Here is a 10,779-nt window from a genome sequence, read left to right as displayed (position 1 = left end):
GATCTGGTTGTGATTGTCTTTCAAGATGTCTCTTATTCCAACATCTCCACACACACAGCACCCACCTCTACCCTGGCTCGCCTAGTAAATATGAGTTCAAAGTGCTGTAAGAAATAAATTACGTTTTGCTGAATTGTCTTAATCCAACCTTTAGGTAAAGCCTGAAGAAATAATTATTTTTCACATTAATCTTACACATCTGTGAATCAGGGTAGACCCTTAAAACTACATGATATCTTTGTGGTTTTATGGTCTTCTGTGAAGATATGTTATGTGGATATGTGATGTATCCTAAAGAAAATTAACTGAAAGCTAACAAGATTACTGCATTCTAGGCATTCTAATACAATATGATCACATACAAACCTATCAAACTTCCCCCTGAACTCTGCTCACCCGACTCAACTCTGCCCATAGTAATTGGAGAGATTGGAGAACGATAGCCTGGTGAGCCAGACCCACATTAAAATGTAGGGTCTGGGCACTCACCGTTCGCAGTGCTCAGTCCGAGGGGCGGGATAATCAGTTGTCTTTCAAATTCCCTCTGCACGCAATAGGACGCAATAGGATATTTGTTTTCAAGTAGCAGGGAATTCAAGCCAAACCGTTGCAACTCTGCCATCAATCATTATGTTAAGCCCACCAAACGACTCTATACATGATTTCAATGCCTGATTAAGTTTTGATCTCTGGAGCTCACAAGCCAACGGAGAGTTGCTAGACTAGCCCTGGCAGCAAATGTAATTTGCTGCCGCTAGGGGCGCGTCTAGATTTCTAGGCTAGGAGAACGATTTATTTTAAGCTAAACTTGAAAAGAACTGTTTTTTTTTTTATGTAAATGTGTAATGTAAATGTTTTATGATATATTAATGATATGCAAGAGTAGAATAATTAGTTCCCTACTAAAGTATGCACATAATCACCACGTCTAAAATACTAGTCTGCGTGACTTGGTCTGGGTTTGTGCCAGTCTGGGTTGTCCATGACTGGGCTTTGTTGATCTGTACTGGTCTGCTATACTTGACTGACAGACACACACACACACATCTAATGCCTCACTAAGGCCCTTGTGGTGCATTGTGGGTAGGAGGCTCGGCTTTGTCCCTCATCCTGATTAAGGATATCAGGTGTCTGTGTGGTGTCTGTGGCCCAGGACTCTGGCTGTATGCTAGGGGTTGCTAGGGTTAGGTAGACCGCACTGCTACTGCGTCCACAGTTCCGCATGTATGGTTGCTAGGGTAAGGTAGACCGCACTGCTACTGCGTCCACAGTTCCGCATGTATGGTTGCTAGGGTAAGGTAGACCGCACTGCTACTGCGTCCACAGTTTCGCATGTATGGTTGCTAGGGTAAGGTAGACCGCCCTGCAACTGCGTCCACAGTTCCGCATGTATGGTTGCTAGGGTATGCTGTATGGTTGCTCTGCCTGGTAAGAAAGAAAAATGCAAAAATGAAAGAAGAATTGAAATAAACACTTTTGTATGCAAAGTGCAGCCTTTTTCCTTCTTTCTTATCTTGGGCAGCCGTGGCCTACTGGTTAGGGCTTCATGCTTGTAACCGAAGGGTTGCCGGTTCGATCCCGGACCAGTAGGAAAAATGTGGGCAGGGGGAGTGGTTGAGCACTGCTCTCCCATGCCCACATCCACGGCTGAAGTGCCCTTGAGCAAGGCACCTAACCCCTCACTGCTCCCCGAGCGCCGCTGTAGCAGGCAGCTCACTGCGCCGGGATTAGTGTGTGCTTCACCTCACTGTGTGTTCACTGTGTGCTGAGTGTGTTTCACTAATTCACGGATTGGGATAAATGCAGAGACCCAATTTCCCTCACAGGATCAAAAGAGTATATATACTTATACTTATAGGTTTGGCCTAACACAGTAAAAGATGCTTCCGCTCCTCACAACCCAACAGCCTTTTTTGGTACCGCGGGCTGAGTGACTTTGAGCCCACTCTCCTCAAATAATACCCTTATACTGTACTAGATGGTGTCTGTGTGCCCTCCTGCCCCCCTCTGGTCTGAGGGGGCTATTAAATAATGTCACCGTGGTTAAGTGGGGAGTGTTATTGTAGAGTGTTGTCATATTGTATTATTGCAGACTAGAGTGTGTTCTCCATGCCTGTGACATCTGTGCTGAGACAGTGACTCTCTGATTGATCTTAATCGTTTTGATTATTACTGCCCCAAGAGGATAGTGATGAATTGGCATTCGGTGCCCTGCGGAACATCTGCCAACGGTGCCAACAGGGGTGGCAATCCCAGCACTGCGCTGTCGACAGAAAGAGTGCTTATTTCTGAATGGCCTTCTGTTGCCCCCCGCACCACCCCCTCCAGCTACTCCGAGCCGTGTCTGGCAGTGGGGTAATAAACTGCTGTGTACAGTTCCTTAATGAATCAGTCACTAATTAAGTTTCCCTGCTAAGCCACTAAGGGGGGGGGGGTCATCAATCCTCACACTGAGCTGGACTTACCGACCTGCTGCTCTTTTTTTTTAAGACGGGGGGGGGGGGGGGGCAGAGATGTGTGTGTATGAGGGGTGTCAGGTGGAGGGGGCGGGGGTTGGGGGGGTCATAGGGCAGCATGTAATGGTATGTGGGTGGATTAGCATGTATGTCATTGTATGTTTTCGAGTTTAAGTACAGTATGTGAATGTGTGAATTTGTTCAAGTGTTGGTATATGTTGTGTTTATGATTGTGTGTAGGTATATGAGTGTCTGTGTGTGCAGGTATACGATTGTGTGTAGGTATATGAGTGTGTGTAGGTAAATCAGTGTTTGGCTGTAGGGATATGAGTGTGTGTAGGTAAATCAGTGTGTGTAAATCAGAGTGTGTGTAGGTATATGAGTGTGTTTAGGTACAGCGGGGAAAATAAGTATTGAACACGTCAATATTTTTTTCAGTAAGTATACTTCCAGTGAGGCTATTCGCATGAAATCTTCACCGGACATTAGTATTAACTTAGGTAATCCACACATATATAAAAATCCAAACATTAATGTCTAAAAGTAGAGTTATGAGTAAAAAAGTGGAATGGCACAGGGAAAAAGTATTGAACACACTAAGAAAAAGCAGTACACAAAGGCAAGAAATGGCAAGGAACAAACTGGAATCTATAAGTAGTTAGAGAAATTATCCCTCCTATCTGTCCAAATTGATATAAGCTGGGTTAATACATACTGGTGGGCTATAAAAAGGTTTTTTCTTACCAAGGTGTCAAACAAGAAGCATTTCATAATGGGTAAAAGCAAAGAGCTCTCCCAAGACCTTTGCAACCTTATTGTTGCAAAACATATCAATGGAACTGGTTACAGATGCACATCAAAACTTCCGAAGCATCCAGCAAGCAGTATTGGAGCCATTATCTGCAAGTGGAAGGAACATCACTGCATCATCACTGGCCATGCACAGGATCGATCTCCTTGCAAGATTTCTGACCAGGAAGTCAGAAGGATAGTCAGAAGAGAAGCCCAAGAGCCAAGGACCACTCGGAGAAAGCTCCAAAAAGACTTGGTGCAGTTGTTACAGAGAAAATCATAGGTAATGCACTCCACCGCCATGGCCTCTATGCACACTCATCCCGCATGACTCTATTGCTGAAGAAAAACATGTCAAAGCTCGTTGAAAGTTTGCTACACAACATTTGGACAATCCTATGAAATACTGAGAGAATGTATTCTGGTCAGGCGAGAGCAAAATTGAACTTTTTGGATGTCATACTACACACCATATTTGGAGGAGAAATGGCACTGTGCATCACTCTAAAAATACCCTACCAACAGTGAGGTTTGGAGGTGGTGGCATCATGGTATGGGCTGTTTTTCATCTCATGGTACTAGCAGACTTCATACAGTTGAAGGAATGATGAATTGAGTCATTTTGTTCCGGGAGAATCTTGACCATCCACCAGGATGATGAGGATGAGACATGGCTAGACCTTCCAGCAGGACAATGATCCAAACCATTCAGCAAAGGAAACTCTCAATTGGTTTCAGAGAAAGGAAATCAAGGCCCTGACTTCAATCCAATTGAACAGTTTTAGAAGTAAACTAAAGATCAGGATTCACAAGAGGGACCCCTGGAATCTTCAATATTAAAGGACTATCTGTTGAAAAGAATGGGCCAAAATCACACCAGAATACTGTAACTGGTTAGTTTCATCATACAGGAAATGCCTTGAAGCTGTCATTACGAATAAAGGCTTTTCCACAAAGTATTTAAGACATTTCAGCAGGCGTGTTCAATACTTTTTTCCTGTGTCATTCCACTTTATTACACATAACTCTACCTATGGACTTTAATGTTTGGATTTGTTTATATGGGTGGATTATCTGAGTTAATACTAGTGTCTGGTGAAAATTTCATGCAAGTAGCCTCATTGGAAGTATACTTACTGAAAAAAATGTTGACGTGTTCAATACTTATTTTCCCCGCTGTATATGGGTGTGTGTGTGTGTGTGTGTAGGTATATGATTGTGTGTGTGTGTGTGTGTAGGTATATGAGTGTGTATGTGTAGGTATATGAGTGTGTGTAGGTATAATTGTGTGATATATGTTTGTGTGTAGGTATATGAGTGTGGATAGGTATATGAGTGTGTGTGTGTGTAGGTATATGAGTGTTGTGTCTGTACGTTTATGAGTGTGTGTAGATATATGAGTGTGTGTAGGTCTGTGTGTGTGTGTAAGTATATGAGTGTGTGTAGGTATATGATTGTGTGGTATGTGTGTGTAGGTATATGAGTGTGCATAGGTATATGAGTGTGTGTGTGTGTGTGTGTGTGTGTGTGTGTGTGTGTGTGTGTGTGTAGGTTAATGAGTGTGTGTAGGTAAATGAGTGTGTGTCTGTAGGTATATGAGTATGTGTGTGTGTGTGTGTGTGTGTGTGTGTGTGTGTGTGTGTGTGTGTGTGTGTGTGTGTGTGTGTGTGTGTGTGTGTGTGTGTGTGTGTGTGTAGGTTAATGAGTGTGTGTTGATATATGAGTGTGTGTGTGTGTGTGTGTAGTCAGTGTCTACATGGCTATGAGTGTGAGGCTGAGAGTGTATTTGGTGAGATCACTGTCTGAATTCTGGTCTGTCTAAACATACACACACACAGATACACACACACATTGTCCAGATATTACATTCCAGATATGATCTCAATCCACTTCATACAGACACACACACACTCACACACAAACACTGCCGTGGCTGAGATGGCTTACCAAGGCCCTTAATCTGGTCTTCTAATAACATCATCCTCCTCAAGATCTCTGTCTGTGTGTGTGTGTGTGTGTGTGTGTGTGTGAGAGGATTGAGAAGGTCATTCTGGAAGGATGAAGGAGGAGCATTCTGTTTGACCAGTCAACCCACCTACATTATTAGTGTGTGAACTCTCTCTCTCTTTTACATACACGCACACCCACCCACACACACACACACACACACACACACACACACACACGCACGCACAAGCTGAGAGGACTCCCTCACACGCAGCGAGGCACCAGCATGACAGACACACACATGGAGGAGCTGGTGGAGCACGCAGGAGCCATGGCAACCGCGGACTCTGGAGGGGCTCGCTACCACGGCGATGCCTTGCTGGCCCCAGACACCGACTTCATGACAGGTCAGTGAGTTGCCGTGACAACGAGGGGGGCACCATGGACTTTTTTCCATGTTGGGTTTCAGCAGTGTGCTCTCATCAGGTGAACATATAGTCAGTCGTGTGCTGGGCTTATGGAGAAAGGGGAGCGGAAGAGCCTACTCTGCAGTGTCAGACAGGGAGAGGACTATCAGCTGTTTTTAAAGTCGCATTGTTTTTTATCGATATCTGAGCAAAGTTAAATTGAATTTATTTACAAAACACGTTCAAATGGAATTATCAAGGCAATTCTCAAAGGCTGTAAAAAAATATACTGAACAAAATGAACTATTTGTATGAAACAAATTTCATTTATATTATTTTTTAAGTCATTTATCTTTCATCTAACCAGGAAGGTCCCACTGACATACAACAAAATTTCTGCCAGTAAGTTCTGGTCAAGATGGGCAGCAAAATTAGATGAAAATAAAAAAAGCTTTATTAAAGTACAAAGATTACAGCACATAATAAACAGGCATAAAACATACAAAACAATGATTCAAATTCAAATTTTGAAAGCAAATATTCCAAGTTACAGCTCATTCCAAGCTTGTGAATCCAGTGTTGTGGTTACTGGGGCAATATGTCAGTGCTCTAGAGATGCACTTCATGATTATTACATATGTAATAAGCACCGTGCAGCAAGTGCAGAATTTGCCAGTTATTCATTTAGCTGATGCTTGTATCCGAAGAGGGAATACTATTTATTTCTACAGGTACAGTTATAGAAGACTGTTATGACATTGTTCTGACATGTTTTAAATGCCCTTGAAACACCCAAATGGCATTCTCTTCTCACATGAGTCAACCTCTAAGTTTAGTTTAGTTTTATTACGTTGAGTTGATTTTATTAAATTTAGTGTTGTTTGTTAAGTTCATTTCTTTTCAGGGACCAAGTACGACATGCATAAATGACAGAAAGAGAAAAGATTCGTTGTGCCAGATTTAGCTCCTAGCTCATCTCCATGTGCAGTCCCTGGGCAGGTACAATACTTTGGATGAACCATCAAGGCTCCCACTGAAGTCCTTATAAGTTCAGTATCTTATATATGCAGCCACTGTATGGGTTTTGTTGATGGTGTATGCTGGTTAGATAGCAAGAAACGTAGTGCTATTAGTGTTTTGTTATGATAACTTATTTTTGACAGGATATGGGGCATACTTAAATGTCCAAAGTGGTTCAAAAATATTATACAAAGTTAAAATGCAGCATCTTAAGGACTTAAGTCTTCAGATGCCTTTGCATGTGTTAACCCTTTCTAGACCGCGTGCATTGGTGTGCAGAGCTAAACCCCCACTCATTTATCCCCTCTGCTCCTCGTCTGTCACTAATGTGGACAGTCGTTATGTAAGCGTCGCCTCACGTGAGTGCGACGGGACACGAGGACCGTATTTCAGGTCCTTGTAATTCCCTTTTAGAGGCCCGGGATTAAGGGCTATTTTAATCCAGCGTGTCCATATGGATGCTGAGCGGAGGTGCTGGAGCTCTATTGTTTGGTGCCTCAGGAGGACCAGATGAAGAAGTAATCTGGGGAAGCGGGTTTAGTGCGGAGAGTGTCCCACAATATGAGGAGATAGCTGTCAGGGAGGTGGAGGATTAAAGCTGAAATTCACACACAAACACACATTTGTAATCACACACACGGACATAGACACACACACACACACACACACACACACACACACATACACACACGAGTGTGTGAGGGCGGACTCATGTTCACACATATCATTTAGCATAATATGTAATGTACAGAAAACACACACATTTTATTGCTTTCATTTGGACCTTAACACAAGAAGAACTTTAAAATGTACAGATCCTAACATGGACATGTTACACGCTTAGACAGGTCTGATCAAACACAGAAGGCTTTGTGCTACACACACACACACACACACACACACACATACACACACACACAATTATACATCAATTTGTTGCATGCAGGATAAGTATGTAAAATAAAATAAGCCTTCATTCACGGTTCTGCACCATAAGTGTGTGTGTGTGTGTGTGTGTGTGTGTGTGTGTGTGTGTGTGTGTGTGTGTGTGTGTGTGTGTGTGTGTGTGTGTGTGTGTGTGTGTGTGTGTGTGTGTGTGTGTGTGTGTGTGTGTGTGTGCGTGCGTGCGTGTGTGTGCGTGTGTGTGTGTGGTGAGATAATCTGTTATTGTGGAAGAAGGGTGTCCACATATCAGAAGGTGACCCTGACTGAGACGACCCCATCTGTTGTTATCTAAGTTGTCACCTTGTTCACCCTGAATGTCACGTGTCACATATTGAATATGTATCCAAATGAAAAGGCTGTTAACACAGGCTGTGTTTTAATTAGATCAAAAATAAACTCTAAACTCAAGTCAAGTCAAATGTATTATCCCACGGTGGGGAAATGAAGTTGCAGCCAGGTATTAAGAAACAAACAAGCAACGACACAACACACAAGTTAATAAATAGCAATAGAGCCAGCGTTACAACACAGATAGACAAGAACCAGTACATTAAATAAAATACAGTGCAAGAAGATCACTCCATGGAGAGCCCAAGATGAGCAATAGTCTAAACGTCCAGTGTGCAAGAGAAGCAGAAAGTGCAAAAGTGACATCATTTGATCAAATTCAGCATGTTAATGGCAGTACATACAAAGGAGAGTTGGTAGCGTTTAGTCCTATGAGTGGGAACTCTATACCTTCTGCCTGAGGGTAGAAGCACAAACTCTCTATAGAGGGGGTGGTCATCACAGTCCAAAATGGCCAGAGCCTTCCTAAGGACCTGCCGGCCATATAAGTCACGCAGTGGAGACTGATTCACCCCTTATAACCTTGCCAGCAACACTGACAAACCGACCCAGCTTGTTTCGCTCAGCAAGGTTAAGGCTGATGATGGGGACTCTATGTTGCCATATGTGGCCAAGACTGCCCTGGTGTATCTTGCTATGTCGTGGTCAGACTCTAGCAGATATTCTTACAATGATACACTGGACAGTCAAAGTTATGCAGAAGTCTCAAACTATCACTTCTGACTGGACACTGAAGATTTTCACTGATGAAATGACAAGAAGTGAAACATTATTCTTCACGTGCCTTTATTACTCCTGTAATACAGTTTATGTTCTTTGTTTCAAGGCTGTATCTCCTCCTTGTAACAATTGTGTTCTTGTGCAAACCTTTGTTTTTGTGTGTGTGTGTGTGTGTGTGTGTGTGTCTGTGTGTGTGTGTGTGTGTGTGCAGATGACCGCAGCTCTGCGGCGAGTGGCTTGGACGTGTCGGAGCGCCTGACGTACCTGGAGCAGCGAGTGCAGATGCAAGAGGACGAGATCCAGCTGCTGAAGATGGCGCTGGCCGACGTGCTCAAGAGACTCAACATCTCAGAGGAGCAGCAGGCCGCTCTGACCGCGCTCAACAAGAAAACACCTGCTAAAGGTACAGTACACACACACACACACACACACACACACACACACACACACACACACACACACACACACACACACACACACACACACACACACACACACACACACACCTCCTCTCTCTCTTTCACATACACACATACACACCCCACATTCTCTCTACCCCCATCTCTCTTTCTCTTTCTCTTTCTCTCTCTCTCTCTCTCTCAATCTCTCTCTCTCTCTCTCTCTCTCTCTCTCACACACACACACATGCACATTCACACCATTCACAAATTTGTGCATTTTTTGCCCCAGCCACCCGTCCAGCCTCCTTGGCCTTGCCTCCAAGACCCTCCACAGCCTCTAGTGCCGCAGGGCAAGTGAGGAAGAGCAGCAGCACCACGCTGCCCTCTGCTGCCAGCTCCAGGAACTACACGCCCTCCACAACCACTAAGAGGTAGGCAACTTAACCTAGCTCTAACCAGACATGGGCAGTATTTCAATTATATGTATTTAAAATACGTATTTAATTACTTTAGCGTATTTCTTTATTTGTATTTTGCAGGATTGGAAAAACTCAAATGTAGTTTGTAACAAAATACTTTGAGGGATTGTATTTGAGTATATACTTCTCAAATAACTCAATTAACTATACTACCCGCTATAACCATGACAATAGGCAATGCTTATCATAAAGTCAAAGGCCAGAATCTTGGTGAATCTGGTTTTAAGAATAGGCTGGGTGCCTGGAGATATCCTTTGGGCAATTCCCTATATTCAACTGTAAAGTTGACCTAAACATTTCATTACCTTTTTGTAAGAAAAGCATGAAATGTTTACCCATTTTCCATTTTTCTTGCTGTGGTATGCCACATAGTGACCAACTTAAAAGTGTTAGATCCAACTTTCTTCTATTACGATCCCCTCTGAACTTGTGTAAAGTTGAAAAAAATGAAAAGAAAAGTCACCCTGTAGACAACTTAAAGCCCCTTAGAACCCCTTAGAACATGTCAGGAAGTTGAAAGAAATTAAAAAAGTAACTAGGAGCTTGAATTGTAAGTTGTGTTAAGTGCTACAAGACTACAATTTGAAAACAATACAGATAAGATACTGAGGGAGAATATTAGGACCACGGCCTTTGACCCCATGACCTTGAGTACCTAATAGCTGATGTTCATTCTTACTATAGGACAGTATTAAAACTTGGATTTGACATGATTTGACAGGATTTATGTAAGGAGTAACATCCGCTGAGGTGTCCTGATATGCAAAAATTATGGAGGAGACGGAGACATAAGACGGAGACAAGAGACGGAGAGTGGAATTCTCTCCCAAGTTAATTCATTCCGTATATTGGGACACCTTATAGGTTGTTATTCTGTTTATCCCCCATGTTGCCAGTAGGCATGCATTTATAGCACAAGGGAAATGTAGTTCAGTTTAAAAAGAGGCCGACCTGTTCAATTTGTTGTACTACTTTCATTGGTTACGGAAAATGATGGTGGGTAGTTTGCTTTGTTACAGTTGATTCCACTGTCCATATGCCTTGTTAGTATACCATGATTATTGTGTGGGTATTTTTGTATTTCCAAATTACTAATTACTTGTATTTTAATTAAATAACATTTTCAGATCAGTATTTTGTAATTTATTTTGTTACATTTCATGAGCCAGTATTTGTAATTTGTAACAAAATAGTTGTGTATTTGATGTATTTGTGCCCACCTCTGGCTCTAACCAAGCTCTAACCTGCTAGCCACTTACGCACT

This window comes from Alosa pseudoharengus, unplaced genomic scaffold (assembly GCF_046254945.1).
Source record: "Alosa pseudoharengus isolate Yale_2024_CS ecotype anadromous, Long Island Sound unplaced genomic scaffold, YU_APseudo_1.1 YU_APseudo_1.1_scf_7, whole genome shotgun sequence".
Classification (NCBI taxonomy): Eukaryota; Metazoa; Chordata; class Actinopteri; order Clupeiformes; family Clupeidae; genus Alosa; species Alosa pseudoharengus.
Note: the sequence above shows the minus strand (reverse complement) of the source record.